The 21293-nt window shown below is 40.1% G+C and overlaps 1 long non-coding RNA gene across 2 annotated transcripts; it reads left to right on the plus strand.

The window, feature by feature from the left end:
- Positions 1-237: 237 nt before the first annotated feature.
- LOC147308353 (uncharacterized) lies at positions 238-6055 on the plus strand. Of its 2 annotated transcripts, none has more exons than XR_015126116.1 (3): positions 238-292; positions 4007-4072; positions 4204-6055. It is a non-coding gene; the product is annotated as an uncharacterized LOC147308353 (long non-coding RNA). The 2 variants fall into 2 exon arrangements; XR_015126115.1 differs by having other exon boundaries at positions 4007-4068; positions 4173-6055.
- Positions 6056-21293: the final 15238 nt, after the last annotated feature.

The raw sequence follows: 21293 nt of genomic DNA on the forward strand, positions 1-21293 counted from the left end.
TTGCTGCTGCTGTTTAGTTTATATGGATCCTTATTAGGTACACCGATGCAGCTGCTATTCTTCATATGGTCCACAAATAGCTTCACACTATGACAATATAATAACAGAGAACACAGAGACATAAATTCTCTGTGTTAAGCCGTTACAGTGCACTGCTGAAACACTAAACTACTAAACTACTGTTAACTGAATAATTAACTTGAGCAGCAATAACTTAACTATAACTTAATTTGCTTACAGCTGTAAATGTATACCAGCAGAACTGAACTCCCTGCCCTGGTCCCTCCCACCTGTAAGTATACATGCACTGGCACGTAACTATCAATCCAATTATTCATCCATCTATCTATCCATCCATCCATTTTCTGATGTAATGTAATTCAGGTTAGTGTTAGAGTAAGGCTGGGGCCTGTCCCAGCTGCCATAGGAGGAGAGGCTGTGCACAGCCTGGACAGGTTGTCAGCCTGTCACATTCTGACACATAGAAACAGACAAGCATTCACGCTCATATTCACACCTATGGCCAGTTTAGAATAACAAATTAACCTAACGCTCGGGTCTTTGGACTTTGGAAGTAAAGCCAGAAATTTCAAATGTAACTTAGTTCAAGGTTAAAATATAGCAGCTGCACCTGAAGGCAAATACAAAGGTATAATTTGCATGTATAACGTTTAAGGTGTTGAATGATGCTTGGTTATGCAGGATGGAAAGGCATTATGCGGTGCACTCTCAGAAAAATCGCTGTGGCTATATTTCATTAAAAATTTCAGGGGAATATTTAAAATAGAGAAAGGCTATCCAGCACAAATATGAATGGCTGACTTTAAACACCTTAATGGCCCTCAGACCAGAACTTGGCAGTCACTGGAGTTGTGAGTAATATCCGTCTGCAGGCAGCTAGTTCATTTAAGAGACGAGCAATAAATGGCTCAAGTGAGGGGGAAGAAAATACTGTGGTTCATTTTAAACAAGGTATGGGCTTGTCCATTTCCTTTGTTTTTCAGTTCCAGAATGGAAATCATAAATAATAAATAATAGCGACTTTTTTTGGTTTTATATATAGTATGGCACAACAAGGGTGCACTAACAAATAATGGCATCAAATAACTTGTAAAAGATTAACCAAATCCAGATTTTAGGTCACAAGTTCAAATATGCATCACTTATTTGAAGCTTTGCATTCCAGCTTTGACCTTCTAAATGACTTAAAAGTCACAATGAGAGAATGAGTCTCAGCGTTAGTACTAAGCACCATCTCCCTGCAGTGACACATTTTTTAAGCAGATCCTCATGTTTTCTTGAGCATTGCCTGTCTTAATCTTGGGAAAAAGGCCTATTTCCTTCTGGTTCCAAGTTCTCCCACTGAGGGACAAAGTGTGTCCCTAAGTTCAAGCGGAACCTCGGGCAATGTAAAGGGGTGAGGAGGACAAGAGGTAGACCCATGTTAGAGCCAGGATATACTGTGGGAGTGTGTGGGAGAAAACTGAGAGGTTACTGACCTTACAGGGAAATAAGTAAAGCTTGAGAAAATACACAATAAACAAGAGACAGATTACAATCATCTTAAGTCATGGAACTGAAGAATATAGCCTCCATGACATAGAAAGGTTGCAGCAGAGAAGAAGCAAAGAAGAATATCCTGCACAGATACAGCACTGCCATCACTACTGCCACCATCCCTGGACTGCGTGTTGTTGTAGATTTAACAACATTAAAACACAATAAAAATTGTATGAGTGAAATGTCTACATAACAAAGCTTAACCAAACATTTAAACATGCTAGCTTAAGTAAAGAACTGTTTGCTGGTGTGACTTTAATGACAACATCTCCCAACAAAGAGACCATGCTTCCAGCAAAAATTGATGCTTTTACAAAATCTATTGAACATTTGATTAATAGTTCATCATTACAAGTGTTCATAAGAAAAGCAGTTATTGAGGAGGAGATCTTTGCTCTAGTTCACACAAAAATTGTTTTTGTGTCATTTGGATTCTTACTTGAAACAAGCAAACCACAATTTCAAATAAAATTCTAGATAACAAAAGAGCTCAGCGCTGTTTCTGATGTAACAAAACCGAAACAGTTTCCTATTAGAGTTTCCAACAATTATGTGTCACCACTTCCCTATACCTCTTATCAGAGCCCATGTACACAATGGAAGTGACTGACCTGTGCAGCTCTGATGACATACAAAATGCTCCCAGAGGCTTTTGGTCATGTAGCAGCACCAACAACCTTAGTGGACGTACTTGGGAGGTTAGCTGAACTCCGCGCAATTATTCAGTATCTCTGGGCATCTGTAAGACATTTTCTATGATATTACACAACTGTAATATTTTCTGTTAGTCGGAACATGTGATCAGATATAAATTACACAGACTTCTTACATTTCACAAATTCATGTTTAACCTGATACTTTAAATGAAAAATGTATGATTGTGAAATATAAATGGAATCACTGCAGCACACACAAACACATGCCTGGATGCCCATTAGCAGTTTAGCAAAGGAGATAGCCCCAGTGTGCAGAAGGGTAGAAAGAGAAATGTTGTCACAGGCCAAGATTAGAAGGTAGGTTGATAGATCCTCTCCTGCTTCTAATGAAGCCCTGCCTCATATTAGCCCTGGGTGAAGGAAACAAAAAGGGAGGGTAGCGTAAGAGGCTACAATAGGGGCCAGGAGGAGAGAGTTATCTCATGCTAACTTAGTTAGCTGATAGGCTCCAGGGATACAGGAGAAGAAGGGTCAAGACCCCTACCAACATCCCTCTGGGGACCAAAGCACAGAGAAGTCAACATTCCTGAGAAACTCGGAGACTTTCCTTCCCTGGAGAGATGGAAAGATGAGGGAAAGACTGATTGAAGGGGGAGACACAGTGGGCCTAAGAGAGCAAAAGAATGAGAGAACTTTGCATGTTCTTTCCATTTAGCCTCCTCACAGAATGACTGCACACACAGACACTCACTTCACTTTATGCATCACATACGTTTTCCAAGCCATTTACAATCCCAGGCATTGTTAGTGGCTCATAAACTCACATTGACCTATGTACACTCATTCCTGTCATTATTTGTGAAATATTTTTAGGCAAACTCCTAAAATAGTCTTTCTCTCTCTTCTCCCCTTGGGTAAGTAATTTCCAGAGCAGTGGTGAATGGCGCCTGCAGAAGTCTGAGGGCCAGGAGGAATTCGTACTCTTTGGCAGAGAGCCTTTGTTAAAGCGATATATCAGGCTTATCGGTTGCATGTGCATGCAAAAACAATTTGCATGATCTGTACCTGTGTTTGTTTACAGACAATATGGGGACGCAGCTAAAGTACCAAATACCATGCGGGGGGCTGATTTTCACTTAATCATCAGCCTTGTGTTAGACCTCTCTCAGCTGATGTTCAGCTGAGGCATGAACTGCCAAATATGTGAACATTAAATTTTGGAGTTCTTGAAATCAAAAGATTGAAAAGGTTTAAGTTTGAGACTTTTCCCTCTGTTTCCTTAAGCCTTTTTTGTCGATTCAATGAACAGTGAAAACCATTATAATCAGGGGATTCTTTTGACCACAACCCCCCCCCCCCCCCCTTTTTTTTTTTTTAAAACAAATTGTAATATTTTAGAGTCTTTGAAGAAACTACTTAGCATGAATGTGGCCCAGACTGTGTAAACTGTGCCGGAGCCAAGACCTCTAAACACAGCAGATTTCAAGGTCTTACAATGATGCATTTTAATGGCACTTTTTCTGACCTCCCAACTAAATCCCCATCACTCCCCCTACTGTACAGATAGCACACAGAGGAATTTGAATCTCAGCTTCGTGTGGGTTTGATCGTGTTGTGAAATCAGGAACACTTAAGGAGAGTACGCACACTGACACAATGGACATTTGTGTGTGTGTGTGTGTGTGTGTGTGTGTGTGTGTGTACTGTTTTCATGTTTTCAACATTCAGCTGGCAGAGGTGCAGATCAGAAGGCCAGTGCAGAATAACAAAAAACCAATCTTCTGTTTCAGAGTCATTTCCCATTCCAGACTGAGTAAGCACCAAAGAAGGGAACTCCGCCCTGACAGACTGAGTGAGTAAGTCACCGAAAGCAATCATTTGTCTTTGTTCTGCACAGCAGGCATTATTTTGTCCTGTGTGTAAGCATTTGCCTTTCTTCATCATCATCTAATACAGCGAAGCTTTGACAGCCCTCATTCTGCTCTAGAACCCAGCTTGTCGTCTGCATCTCGCTCATGACAGCCCCCACAGCAGAGTCCTATGCAAACATGTAGGAATGTATGAGAAATATACCCTCCTGGAATGCCCCTGGCAATCACTGCTGGCCAGCGAACGAGCAAGAAGGCGGTCACATGTCTTCACAAAGGTCCAGGCAACTTTACAGCATTCTCAATCACTCATCGATGGTCCCTTTTTTTGGCAGTCATCTGTGGGCTCTGTGCAGCGAGAGAAAGTAAATGTAGCATTGCCAGAAACACCGCACAGCGCTGCCGCGCTGCTCCGAATAGGAGCAATGCCCTCCAGGCACCCCTAGTCTGGGCTCAAAGCCTCCAATATCTGGCAGCAGTTGTTAGTGTGCTCAAGGGGTGGAAGGATATTCAAACTTTCATCCCTGGTTAAAAATAGGCTGGCCCTCACAAAAAGAAGGCCCTGCTAATAATCACAGCTCTGTACTGGCTGTCTGAAGCATCTGGTCTGAGAATGTGTCATTTTTTAGGAGGGGCCTGGGAAACTGTAGACACCATGCTTGCTGCCCAGAATAAGAACCATGGGAATGATTGAAGGGGTCTTTTTTTGTGTGTGTGGGCCGCTGAACTAGGACTAGCCTGTCTGCAGGATTGGACAGCCTTCCTTGCTGCCTCCCGGCTGCCAAGTCAGGCATAACTCACTTAATGGCTGGTTTGCCAGAAACAGATGATTTTATGGTAACACATAAATGGCTGGGGACACAATGAGGTCAGGGACTCGTGGACATGGGAGCGATGTCAACTCTTGAAGGTCAAAAAGAAATCTTATATCGACAAGAGAGCGTTTCAGCTGGTTGCGGCACATGTATTCATGTAAATTAAATACTGGGACATTAGATTTGGGCTATTATTCCAGATATTTCCTTTAAACTTGAGGCTCACTTGACTTTTACATGGCGAGAGTTATTTTCTTCTTTTGAATATGTTTAGACAAGAGTTCATTTAGAAGATCCATGCCATTGTCATGTTTATATGTGTGGTAAATGTAGTTGCTAGCCATTTAGGGAATAGAACTGCATTTGATTAAGATTAAAAATATGTATTTTTTGTATGTAAATATGTAGATTTATGTATGTAGATTCTTTTATGTATAAGAAAGATAGCTGTTGCCCTTATTTCCAGTCCTCATATCAATCTAAGCTTTTTGGGGTCTACACAAAATCACATAAAATAATAAAAAGGTTCAATTCACAACGTACCAGCCAACTTAAAAAAGTTTAAAAAAGGAAGACAATTTGTTTTTTCCTGTGTTTTAAAGTGGAATGTACTACTAAATAAATGTGTCACTGTTGCTGACTAATTCCAAATAAACCACTTTGTCTGTTTATATTATATATTACAAAGTGTGGGAATGCTCAAGTATTACCACTATTCTTAATTTACAGGAAATGTGACAGGTGCACTGTGAATTGCCTTTTCTTGAGGAAGCAAACTTGCTGCTGTCATTAACCTGGCTAACAATTAGCTTTTAAAACAGAGAGAGGTGTTCATGGGAGACAAACTGGTTAATGAGTTGTCAGACCAGTACTTGGCTTGAAAAGCTTCCAGAGCTGAACCTGGGAGGGATGAAAACCATCGCAGAGCAAAATGTCACAAATAGTCTGAATAGAAAATCCGTGATCTGCAACTTACATAACCTGTTGTACTTTTATTTATTTATATTTGTGACCCAGTAGTTGTTGCTCTGAAAATAACCATTGCAGAAATGTGTTAAATTTTATAAATAAATGGCATTAATCTGCAACCAAATGCGAACAATGCATGAACAAATCCATTTTATTAAATCCATTTCATCGTGTGAACGAGCCAAAGCTTTTCAGCAGTGCTGCAGTATTAATCAATCCAAATTTCGGTTTAAATGGATATAATACTTGTTTGTTTTTGTAACTGTATATTACTTACCCCATTACTTGTGTTTAAATACTCGAGATCTAAACAGTTTTTGTATTTTTCTCTAACTCTAACATCTTATATTTTAAATGAAACTTTGCACATGTTTGCCAACAGTTGTATCCAATATAAACCTGGCTTGTTGCTATACTAATCAGTTATGATCTGTTATTGATTTTCAATTTTTCTCGCTCATTATGGAGTATGTCCATAATGAGCAAATGACAAACTGTGAATGAAGTACTTGATTTATTTTTGGATTATGGCCCTGCTGAGTATAAAACTGTCATAAACGAACAGAGGATGACCACAAAAGCTTTGTGTCCGTAATTTGTAAAGAATTAACAAAGACACATGCAGTCTCTGTCACGTAGTGAAACTCGTGACCTTTGACACCCGCTGACCCACAAAAGCACAAGCACACTTGGAGCTGCTGGACTTCTGGCTCGGTTCTGGAAAAAGGTGTATAATGATTGGCTGGGTGAAAAGTTTAACATCAATAGCACTTTAAATGAAAAATGACCGAAGTAGGACAAATATAACACGACTTAAAAAAATTGCTTTTGAGAATATTCATTTAAAATCATGCCTGAGGATGGTTTTTTTTTCTAAATCTGTACATTTTGTACTTTCCTGGTAAATAACCTTGCGGTAATGTACAACTTTAAAAATTTATCAGCTTGTTTGTTTGACAGTGAACATGTGTGTCAGTACTGCCTGACCTTTTTTCCAATAAAAATAAATCACATATAAAGTCCAAATCTGTTACTCCATGGTTAGTGTATAACCACAAATGAAGAATTCACAGGAGGTGAATCAACACACAACACCTTTATAAGAACAAAAAGTACATTTCAGATTAAAGAAATACGAATCATTGGTTAATTAATCAATGAAAAATTTTACAGCTTTTGTTGAGTTTGTAAGTCTGTCCTTTTTGATATTTTTCACTTCTAATAGTTCTGCAGAGGTGAGGAAGATTGTAGTACATTGAAGGAGCTCTGTATGTGTGTTTGTAATGTGTGTGTATCCACTTACTACTAATAAAGCTCCATTACTCTTGCGTTTTAAGGCATTAGAGATGTCAACATTGTTAAGGCATGTGTATTGTTTTCTCAGTCAAGGAAAATTAGAAAATGAATTCCTCTGGGCTGAAGTGGAGTGTGTTCACAAGAGAGGGTAAGTGAGGGTGGTGCTCATGTGTGGGGGTCAGAGGGGAGGTGGTGGTGCTGCTAGGAAAGGGATGCCAAATTGTGCTCAGTCACTGGCAGATCATTTGCACTGAGACAGCTGAATTGTGGGAAAAGAGGAAGCATGGTGGCTCTGCCATTTGTTTTACTTGTTTTAGCCTCTTACCCACACATGCTGAGTACATCCTGGCGTAAACTCACACTTTTCTATTCGATTTAGTAGTAATTTTATTAGATAAAAATATTCCTGGAAACTGACTTCATCAAACTCCAACCCACAGTCTTTTTTATATGATATTGCAGTACATTGTAGTATATGTGTAAGTAGCTTAAAATATTTGTCTTTGCAAAAATGGTGCATTAACTAAACCATATGCTCATTATGTGTTATATTGGTACTGACTGACTGTATACAAAGAAACTCTCTCTCTGCATCCCCTCCTTTCTCCATCCCTGGCAAGGAAAGAGCAGCTCAAGCACAGTTGAGAGCAGTTATGGCATTAGGACAACAGAGGCGTTGCCTGGCTTTAAATGAGGGGACTAATTGTAGCACAAGGAGGGCCAGGAACCAGCAGTGGCACATGGGAGGTGGCCCCTGAGCAGCTCGGCAGGGTCAACCCGGCCTCCCAACCACGTGAACAGGAAAGGTGTGTGAACTTTTGCCTTGCCTCGCTCAGTCCATCATCCAGCAAATGGAGCACATCAGCCACACTGCAGGAGAGAGGCGGGCTGGGGTGGGAGTAGGTGAACACCTCACACAGGCTCCCTTTGTGCTTTGGGCAAGACTTCGCATTACTGTGAGGGGCAGCTGTGGACTTCAGTTAGGGACATGGGCAGGGTATTGTGAAGCAATTCAAGGAGAGGAAAATACTGCTGGAACAATTACCACTTTGGCATTATGATACTCACATGTCTTCTCCATATTTGTTCATTTTGTGTTTAAGATGAAAACTGATCTAATCAGATCTGTGGCTTTAACTACGACCACCTCAACTGACACATACATAACAATTAGACCAAGCAGGAAACGTCTGTGCAAACTCATGTGTTGCTTTCTGTGGCTTTAGATGTTTCTACCTAAAACTCATTCAAATACTTGCCTAAAATAGATCGAACTTTTTTTGCATGTGTACTTAAATCAGGTCCTAAGATGGATTATTAGCCTGTATGTTTATTTTGTATAGCCATCCTAAAATTACTCTGACTTTTCACAGTTTGACTGTCAAACACTGGCATCTTACAATAATATATGAAATCCATTTTTGTCTGTCTGTTTGTGTGTTTCTTTGTCCAGTAACCCCTCCTAGATGGTCAAAAGTTCAGTAACCACTTGGAATTCAGGTACATGTTAGACCTATGAGGGTCTTTATCTATATCAGATGTTATGGATGTAAGGTGCCTAGCAACTACCTAGAAGTGAGCTAGAATTAGCATAGATTTAGCATTTCTACACCTAAAACACCATATAAAAATCATATCATTTTCATTTCACAACAGTCACATCTAATTTATATCCACAAAAGCTGAATGATGCCTGATGTACTATGACATATTGCCTGGTAACCACCTATCGACAGGCTAAAATGAACTGTTTTTTAACCTTTATTCACCTACAGCAACTTATGAAAGTAGGTTGTTGTTTTCATTTCCCTGCAGTAACATCTCATTTACAGCCTCAAAAGAATGATACATGCCTAGCAACCGCATAGCAACAGGCTACAGTAAACCATTTTTTGCCATATCCACAGAACTGACCACTTGTAATATTTTACTTTTCTAAATGCAATTAAGAATATCAGTTTGCTGACAATACCAAAAGCCCAAATAGTACTACAGCATGGGAATGTACAAGTAACAAATAACACAAATTATGGCATTTGCAATGCAGTTGTTCAACAAAAGGAGTATTCTGCAAATGGCTCACAATACATAGTTCACTGGCACACCTTAATAGAACATGGCCATGGTTAATGTTATTAGTCGCTTTCCTTCCACAACTGGTGAGTAAGTCCTGCCACGACTGGTGAGTAAGCCCTCTTTTATGGACTTCTAACTTTTAATTATCTGTAGTGAAAGTACTGGTAAAGTATGCAATACAGCCAGTTTATTTTACAATGCCAATTCCTCCTCCACTCAAACCAGAGACGAAATTTGTTAGTTGTGCACCTGTGAGCAGATTTTCAGACTGTGAGACATCAAAATTAGATTAGAAGTGAATCTTGAGCCAGTCTGATGTGGAAACTATAATTTTTCATCATATGTACACTAAAGCCATTTTGACACATCACCTCTGGAAAGTATCTGGAGAATCGGTTCAGGGCTTTGTCCAAAGTTAATTTTCTTACCACACAATGGGCGCTTGCCTGAATCAGACATGTTCTCACCACTGGAAAAGCATTCTTTAGTTTACGGCGTGTACCTCAGTAGAGCGTCCAGAGCATTAAGAACACATAACTCTGAATTTATGAAACAACAGGATCCTGTGCTATTACACTGGCTCAGTGTGACCTTATATGGCCTTTGTATTAGGGAGCTGGCATGGTAAAATCGATCTACTGTAATATTCTACTGATTTGGACATTAACATTCTCACATAGATCTCTGCCAGGTAGATATTTTGGGCATGTCATTATATTTATAATTTTATGCCTGGGACTGGGGGGTACAATGCTTGCATTGTACCACGTTTGCATTCCTATTTGGTGCTTATATGTTGTATTAAAGTTGGTAGATTTTGTAAGGAGCAAAGTAATAAACTTGTAAAAATGACTCAAATGATTCTTCTGTTCTATGTAGATCAACTGCTGATAATCTATTTATCACATTGCCTCCTACAGCCCTGTGCTTTAATAAAATCAGGGATAACTAAGCCTTTAATATGGTCTTTATAAGTCTCTGATTTAAAAAGGAAAGGAAACAACAACTGATTGTGAAATTTATTTGTGTAATCTAATTAAGATGTCACTGAACAGACGGAATATTGGAGGGGGAAAAGCCACAGATTTTGTCAATCTTTACAATTGATTTAATTAACTGCAAATCTCTTGCTGTGACCCCTATAATCCTGTTTTTTTGCCTTTTTTCACCCGCTAAAAATTAAAGTTTAACTATAAATAGAGGTGGATAATGCAGTTGACCCGAGGGGTTAATTCTCAGGCTTTTGGATGCTTTCATCCCCTAGAGGCCCCCGGTCTATGCTCTCCTCATGTTACATTACCATGAACTCGAGAACCACCACAAGGAAATTAGTTCATATGAAGAAATCAAGCCAGGATTTGGTCTGCTTGGGTACCTTTGCAGGCGCTCCTAAGACAAGAGGCCCGAATGGGCTGTGCCTAAGTCCCGGTTAATGCTCTGACTTTGTGCAGCGTCATGAGGTCAAAGGGAATTCAGACAAAAAGAGAAGCTGGGGAATAAAAGAGGCGAATCGCTGATGAGACTACAGCACACAGGATTGGTGTGTTAGAATGTGGAGTAGCTTTCTTCTCTCAACGCCTGTCAGAAAGACAGACAAACACACGTGTGAGATGGAGAAAACTTAAATGAAATATCTCAATTAATACCAGATGAAAGTTCTTGGTGAGTTCAGCCAGTGTGAGCAGCCTCTGTGAATACTGCACAGCCAGCAGCATTGCTGACTAATTGCTCCTTTACATAATCTTAAAATGTTTTTACATAATCTCCAATAGTGTTTACACGTGAAAACTTCTTAGGATTAGCGTTATAAAGGACTTCCCAGTGCCAGGATAAATATACATCTTGTGCAAGCGAGCCAACCGTTTTAGCATTTATCTTTCTCAATTTGTTCACCTAATCAAAATAGAGTTGGATAAATAGCTATATATGGCCTGAGTATACATACAGAAGTCAAACAGCAGATGACATGTCAGTCAGTCCACACCTTTATTTGCAGTATTTATTTGACCGTGTTAGTGACACATAGAACCTGAGGCCATTGGATTTATGTCACACCAATATGATAAATGCATCACGCTACAACACATTCGCACACCACAAGCTACACAGAGTCACAGTGTACAAACAAACACACGTGTGTGCGCAGCTACAGTCAACCCAAATTTAAGAAACCAAACTGATTGCCTGAGCAGCTGAGGTCTGGAAGCTCAATTCAAAGTGCTACTGTTGGACCTCCTGGAGTGCTGAAGTCTGGGAAAAATGGCCACTGAAGATTTGTTACTGAGGGCATCGAGTGACACAAGACATTGGAACTTAATGGCACGTGCACTTTTTTATTGAGTACATAATTTTACAACAAGCTGGAAAAAACCCCCTGTTATTTCCCTTGTATTTTAAATGCAAATCCAAACCATGTGTTTTACACATATATACTAGATAGTCGATCAGAACGGAGAAAGGAAAAGAAATTTTAACTCCCAAAAAACTTGAAAAAATATAAAGAGAGGTCAAATAAAGTATGCATTAATTCCATTAATACAATACGTCCATGCTTTCTTGATTACCTTTAAAAAAAGAAAAGCTTTTTCATTTCTTGTTTTTGTTAATGTTTGTAATGCTGTTGGTCATTTTTTCAACACCAACTTGCAGATTTCCCTGTTACTTTGAAGGCTTCAATTCATTTTTGGGGGGGAAACGTGTTATAGACAAGTTTTCTTCTAAATCTAACCATAATGTGAAGAGTTTAGATTCATAATCTGATTAGAAGATATTCTTAGTAAATGATTGCCTGTTTTATGTTCCAGCCCTGTGATTAACCTGTTCTCATATCAGCTGGGAAATTTCCTTTCCCTGCCACTACTATCTAAAAGATAAGCAGGTATATTTGATAGATGGATAGATAAAACATTTTCGTTATACTCCTTACAGTTGCATCCCTGTACTACAGCAAGGGGGAATAAAAGAAGGTGTAAGATTTCTTCATCCCTGGGTTGTGTACATGTGTGGGTGTGAAAGCAGTGTTGTGATGCCCAACTGAGTCAGTCCAGCCCTTGCTGTTTATCCATAGCTAACTGCATTATAAATGGTCTCAACTGCTTGTGCACTCAGTTACAATGACTTATCACGCTTCAGACACCTTATGGACAAAGCCTGCAAATTCTTCTGCCATTGCAGGACATCCTATATGAGCAGCTCACAGTGTGCAGAACTGTCTTGAATCATTCTTGGTCCAACTGCACATGCCCCCCAAAGTTCCCCCCAGTGTCTCAGAACCCTGAAACCCCCAGTGCATGCATTAATCTTGTACACCCGGGAGGGAAAAATCCAGCAGCTGCCAATGTAGTCCCACCCAGCAAGCTGTGTCCCAGGAGTTCTACTAATTTCAAGGTCATGTGGACACCGCCGCCCCTTTCGCCTTACTTTGCCTGCTTACCTCAGCTGTGAGGATAGGAGAGGAAGTGAGAGAGCAAACAGCAGAAGAGCATGGAGAATGCAAGGCCTTCAAAAGTAGCACTGCCACACGGAGCTCGTTGGCTGTCAAGTGAGAAGTTCCCTCATGCAACAAATCCGAGAGCACAGATTACTGGGGTGTGACAGGGCATGTATTTCTGGAAGAGGGAGGACAGGGGAGGCCCGATGCTGTCTTCAGAGTTCTCTCCATATTCAGTGATTGAATATTTCATTACTGGCGCCCAGACCAGTACCAGACATTCCTAAACCTCCCTCCTCCTCAGTGACCCCTCTCAGGTGGCAAAGGCAATAGATGTGGCTTCTATTAACCCTTGTGTGGTGTTTAATGTTTTTGCTACTCATTATATTTTTGGGTTTACAGCTATAAAAATATATGTAAAAATACTTCACAGATGTTTGCTTTATTTCACCTCCAAGCAGAGAACATATAAGAGTCTACTTATAAATAAAAGTGCATTTTTTACGTGATATGTTATTATAAAATAAAAAAAAATGATCATAATGGTGGTATAAGTGAATGAAAAGCTAAAAATGAGATTTTATGTCCTGTACATCAGATGTTTGTGTTGGTCCTTGTTGTAAGACTAATTCCTTGGGCAATGAGACCATTAAACCTGACAACTTTTTGACATTCATATTTCTCCACTTTGTGACTGCTGAGACTAGTTTTGGAGCTGACTTCTGGTCAGGCTCATCCTTGTCTTCAAAGTCACTGTAAGACTCGAACTGATGGTGCTGAATTGATAGGTCGAGGCTGAGTACTGAAGGTTTCAGTCCTGGGGTTCTGGGTTGCCCCAGACCATTTCCTGTGTTTCATTCCCCTTCACTATCTCCCCACCTTCTTGTTTAAGTTTCCTGTCTAATAACAGCAAAAATAAAAATTTTGGCATCTCGGTGAATAAGTGGCTGCATAGGCAAAGGTGTTTATTTATTGTGTCCCATCTCCGATATGCAGCCGGTAGGTAGTGTGAGAAAAAAATCGAATGGTTCCCACAAGACAGGATAAAATGTGTGGGAAGAAGCAGGTGTAGGTGCCTAAAATGTAACAATGTTGGAATTTGTGCGGCAAGAGCAGGAACGCACACACATAGACACACAAACTCACACATAATATTAATGCGGAAAAAAGCATTCTAAATGTGTTATTTTATATGTTCTTCACAGAAAATAAGTCAAAGGTAAAGACTCTGGGGTTGAAAGACTAATAAATCATATTTTTTTCTTTTGGTAAATGTTGAAACGGGTCCCAAAAGACACACAAGAATTAGTCTGAGTCCACGGTGGAGACACAGAGGCCTGACCAAAATCTGCCTTGCTTTTGCAGATGTCTGAGAAAAAGCAGAAAACAAACATGTTATATTGGTTAAATATCAACTGTGTTTTGTAGTAGTTTCCAGTGTTCTTTCGAACAGCTGTGTTAGATGCTACCCAGTCAGGATGCTGACGTTTAGAAATGTTTATATAACAAATATGTACTAAATTAAAACACAAAATAGTAGAAATAATACACCGATAGCATGGGGAATGGATTCACAGAGACCCATTACATGAAAATTTTGCCTAAATTACATAATAGCAAATAGAATTACTTTCATTGTTCTATTATTATATGCTGTATGCAAAACAAATATTTCTTAGTTCACTTGAATCCAAAGAAACGTTTTTTGACCTTTTTGAACAAATTTGACCCTTTGATTGTTATTGACTGCTCACAGTCACTGTACCGTTAAATAACATTTATAAGTTTATATTACCAACAATGTCTGCATGGAGAATGCAAGCTATGTAACAACAACCCAAGACAGTGTGTTCACAAAAAATTTATTTTGCCTGCTGTAAGTCAAAAGGAGATATTTAAAACAAGAAAATAAATGTTTTATTTTGGTGTAAGCCTTTCTTTGTCGTTTCGAGCCAACTCTTATGACTCTATGCTTACATGTTGCCATGACTCACATACTTTGTTCTGCATGAGTGAAGTCTTTTAGCCCTGTTTTCTCAACACTTCTTTCAGTGTAGGAAATGTGTTGAAAGGATGCCTTCTTTGTCTTGGATATAAGTGAGATACTCACAGTAATAAATAACTCCTTCTGTCAGCAGGATGAACTTTCTTGTCGACCTGGGATGTGCAGCAAAAAGTCAAACTTTGGACAGAGGTCTGCGACTCCCTCTCTGCAGAGATGCCTGCTATTTTGGCATAGCACAATATAGCGTTCCGAAAAAATGGAATTACATCAAACTTATCACCTGTTTTAAGTCATGCATAGAGAAAGAGTGTGCTTAACATGTACCGTGGCTAAGCTTTTGTTTTTGTAAGTAATCAAGTACTTTTTTTGTCCATTTGCCAACCCTATGTTTAATTCTAATTCAATCAGCAGGTCCATATGTTGCAGCTTTTTTCTCTTTCAAGAATGGGGCCTATGAGGCTGTTTCATTAATCATGCCTTTAAGTCAGCTCTCCCACCACTGTCCAGCAGACTCATTAGCTGAATCTGAGATGTGGTAGTCATAAATTGTGCTGGGTGGGTAGGCAATGGTATGTGACAGCCATGGGAGGAATTATAAGCTAGGTGATCCTATTGTTAAAAGAGAGCATGGTTACCTCCAAGAGAGGGATGTAGAGGCTGGAAGAGAGACGTTAGGTGTCAACAGACCCCAGTACCCGATTCTCAGCGCAGGTTGGTTAGTAGTAGGACACTGACAGTGGGAGATGAATGGGAGGGAATTATCTACTCACTCGGTCAGATAATTGCTCCATTTGGCCCTGAGTTAGAGAATAGCTTCTAATTAGCTCCCTGCAGTCCCCTAGACCTTCACTCCTCCCCCAAAAGTAAACACTCTCACACATGTTGGATATTTAACCAACTGGGTCACTTTGATGAAACCTACAAAGATGCAACCTCCTCAGCCACTTGGCAACATGTCAAATTTAAATGATTTTCCACTTCTTAAAAAAGTGAGGTTATTTGTTACTTACAACTGATTACCAGTTTGGTGCAGGTTTACTTCCACAGTAACAGAATCCGATAGGTGTGAATGATTTGCAGCTCTGCAATCTCATCTGCATATATGGGAAATGTGTCAACAAGGTGCCAAGTGATATCAAGTAAAATAAAAAGCTTTCTTTGCTTTAAAAGGACTAGTTTAGGGTAATGCTCAGAATTTGGTGTTTATATCATATACTGCAGAAAGCCATTTTCAGGTGCTCCCTTATTCACAACAGGTCCGCACAACGGGCAGCTATGCATATTTGATTTTGCATATTTATTTATTTATTTAATATACTGGATGCCCTTCCTGAAACAACCCCCAGGGGAGGATCTCTTGCTGGTTAGGTAAATGTGTAAACTACTACACTGTAGATTCCATTTATATCGTTATGGTAAATGTGAAGCTAGCCAGCAGCCAGTTAGCTGTAAAAGAAAATGTTGCACTGGCCAAACCCGGCTCCACCCTCCAAATTAAAAAACTAAATAAAAAAATCTGCATGCCAGTACCAGTAAAACTCACCAATTACTAGCTTTTATCTTATTTGCACAATCCTTATAAAACCATGTAGAAATAACTTCTGGTCTGAGTCAGATACTGAGTCATCCACTGTCTTAATTTTAGATTTTCTCATCAAACCAGAAAGTATTTTCCTCTAATGGTGAACTAGAAGAAACCTCACTTCTGCTCAAATATAATTCAAAATTAATCACCCTTACTATGGAGCTATTTTTTCGTCACCATTAGCTATTGTCTGTGATATGCATACACCTATCCTCTTCCGTTCAGCTGAAAGATTTAGAAAGAAAAACAAATCAAATTTGCTACAACAAACTTGCATGACCTTTTGGGCTGTTATCACATTTACAACCGCTGAATGGCCGTTTTCACCATCAGCGGGAGGCCATTTACAACTGAACTTCTCTAATTAGCATTCTGTTTATTTCTTCTCACAGTTCAAGAGCAACAAACCTCGCCCATTTCCTCCTGTTGTTGATAGGATCCATAAACCCACAGTCTCATCAGTAGTCTAGGCTTTACACTACAACCACAGTCTTCTTCAATATTTGTTGCTCTGTGATTCAATACATCTCACTAAATCCTGACCTCTGTTGAAAGTTGATGAATATCTTTGTGTGAATTCAGATCCCTTGCTTAACCCTTCGCAAATCTCAAATCTTGATTTAAAGACATTTTAAAGCAGAGGAAATAAAAGTCATTCAGAGGGCCATTTGGGACTTCTGTGGGGAAGATAACCTCAAGCGCTGCTGCAGTAGAAGGCGGTGACAGCTTTAGTGCACATGCCTGTGTCCCTGTGAGTGGACTGCGTAGGGACCTCTGACATGTGCAAGCCTGCAGAGTAGCCCAGTTTTGTGCTGCTGCTGCTGCTGCTAGGGTTGAGTGGGGTTAAAGTGGGTGATGATAGCTTCAAGGATTAAAAAGTCAGGAAGGGTTTATAGCACTGTGATAACCACCCTGACAACTTCTCCTGTTAGCTTGAGATGTAATATGGACACCATGCCACGAGAGGCATGATGTGAGTGGGACACTACATCAAATGTAGACATGCTACATTAGACAGACTATGACATTAACACTGTCACTGATGCACCGAGTGCTCTCAAAATGGTTAAACCAGGCTTTGTATTCATGAATTTCTCATGACAGTCTCAATTTCAGGTTCATATTTTTATATTTGTGGAGGTCCATCTCATCTGTCAAATGTTTATTTGAAGTGACTTCAGATATCTCAGGGTAACACGGGAACTACGGGCTTCGGCGATTTCTTTGGCAAATGGGTGGAGATAATGGGGAAAGCACCCTGGGAAAATAAACTGCTGCCAGTGATCCTTGTGTGCAACAAAATCCCTTCTCAAACTCCACTGTTTATGGATGTTGGGATTTCTTTCTGCAAGTGTGAAATATTTTTTACCGAGGTCATGTGACTGCTTATTAAAGCAAAGATGGCTTTAAGGCAGGGAAACAACAAAATGCTTTGCTCATTGCCAAAGCTGACATAATTGTCCCAATTTGTGAGTTTAGCAGACATGTTCAATTGCAGGCAAGGATTCACTTCTGACTACAATTAATGAGGGTTCGGCAGTGGTCCTTAGAGACAGGGGGATATCATTAAGTCATTAGTATTGTTTGACAACTAGGAATTTATCACTTTTCCTTTGGAGGACAGTTGGAGTAAATAGGGGGTGAAAAGAACATAAAGACTTAATATGCCTTTAGATAGGAAAAGTGTAGTTACCTGTATTGATAACATTTTCAAGTCAGATATTGTGAGCATGTGCAAAACTCTGGATAAAAATTAAAATAAAATTAAAACATTAGCAGGACATAACCTAGTTTTGGTTGCTCAAATAAGCATAAATCATAATTTACAGAAGATATTGGTGAGTTGAGAATGTGTCACACATCACCTGTGGGAGAATGAGTGTAGCAGAGCTCAGCAAAGTGGATGGAGCTGATAAAGCTGGATTGTCTGGCTGTAATCAGAGCCAGATGTGGTCAAGCCCCCACCACGGTGGTCCAACCACATCTGCTGTGTCAGAGGGACAGGAGAGGGGGGGAGGGGGGCACAGCTGGATGACCTCTAACCTAAAGAAGGGAACCACGAGCCTAGGTTGACAGCTGCCATGGATGAGGCAGGCGACCTGCTATCATATCCGTTGTTTGCGTGTTTTATGAAAATTTCACTTCAACGGTGATACTTTAAATGTCGAAGTTTAAAAAAGGAAAAAAAATGAAAGGAAAAAGAAAAAGTGAAAACATGCTTCAAATGTGGACTGAATATTATGTGTAGCTTGTAAACGCACATTTTTGGCCATTATGATTTAAACTGTGTTTCCATGCCATTGTTATGGGTATATCAAGGTAGTGTCCTTTCACACTAAGTCGGCTTCCTGTTGAAATGCACATAGAAGCGTTTCTTTAAGTTTTTGTCCACTGAAGGAGTTGGGTGCAAACAGCAAGAGGAAATCTATCACTACTGCAGCTAAACTGACTGACATTATCTCCACGTTCACTCTAGCCCAGAGACGAAGGGAACTGTAGCCGGGTGATGGACAGCTTTGTGCCTGGAGCTATTAGTAGATCATGGGAGAAGCGTACCCTTCCTATTCTCAGTTCTCACTGGGAGGAGGGGGAAAAAAAGATACTGATGTGATTTAGCTTACACGACCACATTGCTGCTGAGGTTAGCCATTTGTTCCATCTCCATGGAAGGTGAAATCCTACATAAGCATTCATTTGTCTGTTCATTTGTTCTTCAAGTTTCTCTCCATGTTTATCTTTCTAATATTCTGTGTGTTGATTTTCTCCACCTTTTTCCCCCTGAATAAATAATAGGCACTAATCCTCTCTGTTTTTTAATGTATTTTTTCCCTTTAGTGTGCACTGGACTTTATGTATTTTCATTGCTAAACAGTCTTACCCGTATACATGGAAAATATTTGTTGAATGTGTTTAACATGTGTCATCAGAAGCCCACAGTGTAACCCCCCATTTCAGCCAAAAAGATGACACAAATCAAGGCCTTTCATATTTGGTCTTGATTGATAAGAAGGGCAGGCAGTCAAACATAACTCCCTATACTTGAGGTCTGTGAGGTGCAGTGATAGGGGTGGGTCGTCATCACCGTGGCAGCGGGTGCTCTATCTCCTATGCCTGATGATGGAATTGCCATAAAAAAAGAGATTTATCTGTCTTCACAGCACCAGAGATGAAGGAGGTGGTCCATGAAGTATCCCCACCAAAGCCTGTCTCCTTAGTTTCACTGCTTCAGGTGCCTCATATTTCCTTCTCCGTACCCCCTCATTTTACTCCAGTCAAGGTATGCATTTATCAAGAGGAAGAGAACTAAATCATTTCTTCCACCCAAGCTAGGGGTTGGAATGCCATGGCTGATATGGCTGAACACACTTGTGCTTGAGTGTGCATGCCTCTGCTTATGTGCAGTATGTCTTGTTGCTGTTCAGGTTTTCTCTTCAGTGTGCTCTAAAGGACACTGGAGATGACTCCAGGTTAGCCAGGAATTACATATTTACATTTCAGTTTAGGATTTACAGCCTTCATTTAGAAATAATCTACAATGTGTTTGATGCATTTTGGGTTATTCAAGCCCCCCTTTATGCCTGATTAAAAGTAAAAATGTTCCAAAACTATTGGTCCCTGTTACAGTATCCCGAGTTCAAGTCTGCCCCAGGTCATTTCCTGCCACTCATCCTTCTTGTCGAAGCAGTGGAGGGCAATAATAGCAATAATAGCTTGCTGTACATGTAGAATTTCTCCATTTGCTGACGTCAAAAGTCTCAGTTCAGTACAATATCTTATTTGTCTGTCACCAGTTCTCTCGGTGCCATAATTACCAACAGTAATTGTGTAGGAACAATAGGAAGAGAAGCTCAGAAGGGGTGTGATTTTTTTCCCCTTCCTGTTATCAGGACCCAGCACTCCATTACATAAAAGCAATAACACCCAGGACTATGCTAAAAGTAACAGAAGGAGGAGGGCTTGGGGGTGGGGTGTAGAAACCACATACACCTCCTTTAGAGCTCAGGTATTTCCTTCTGGGATATTCCCCTATTTTGACCTTTAATGGTAAAAGAAGAAATGGTGTTAAGCAGGGAAAAAGTGAGTGTAAAAGTTGCAGTGTCCATTAAAATGTTTCCTCCTGAGGCTCTGAGGGTTGGAGGGTAGCAAGCTACACTGACCTTTAATGGATTTGAGTGACAAGCAGTCAGCGGTGGATCAGCCAGAGAGGAGTGGCTGGAAGGAGGCTCTTTGTCCATTGTTCTCTCTGTGACGTTCCCTGCCATGCTTCAGTGAGGGCAGGTGCTTTAGGGTGTCAAAATAGGAAGACCCACGGACAGGCTTGGCTGCAGTCCATGCTCCTTTGACATATGACAAAAGCCCCACTCTCACTTCAGTACAAAAGGGAGACCAAAAGTAAGAGCAGGTCATTTACAAAGAGCTGCTGGAGACTCTCTGTGCTGTGCTTAAACGGGAAAGGGCTGACTAACCTTTGGACCTAAATGAGAGCATTCTGGAAAGATTTTCTCATCTCCTTTTTTTTCTCTCTCTCTGTGTGTGTATGTTGTTGTTGTGTAACTTTGCCATGATACAGGTCACACTGATAACTGTTTCTCCATGGGAGATGGATGATATCACCATCTAATAATTGTTTTGTTTCTTTTTGACTTTCCAACAAAGAGCTTCCCTTAGTAACTTTAAAACATCGTCAGAAATCAAGTGACCAAACCACACTTTAATGGCTTGTGCATGTTTTTATTGAATCATTAAAACACATTAAAACATGGCAAAACCAACGCAAGATAAATAAATAAAAGTCACAGATAATACCAAGCCAGAACTGGACACTACCCAACTGAAGACTGCAAGAAAAAGCCAAGTTGTTATCAAAGCCCAAGTTATTATTTTCCACAAGATTTTCCTGTCAGGATGTTATGAATGTCTCCATGCTCAGTGGTCAGTGATAAATAGTGTCACTTTTGCTGTGCTGATGTCACCCGCAGCCTAAAGCCCTCTTGTCCTGTCCAGGGCAGATGGTATATATGTGTGTGTGTGTG

This window comes from Aulonocara sp. 'chitande type north' Nkhata Bay, linkage group LG18 (genome assembly GCF_057382095.1).
Source record: "Aulonocara sp. 'chitande type north' Nkhata Bay isolate Kocher_YH1m ecotype deep benthic linkage group LG18, A_spYH_male_GT1.1, whole genome shotgun sequence".
NCBI lineage: Eukaryota > Metazoa > Chordata > Actinopteri > Cichliformes > Cichlidae > Aulonocara > Aulonocara sp. 'chitande type north' Nkhata Bay.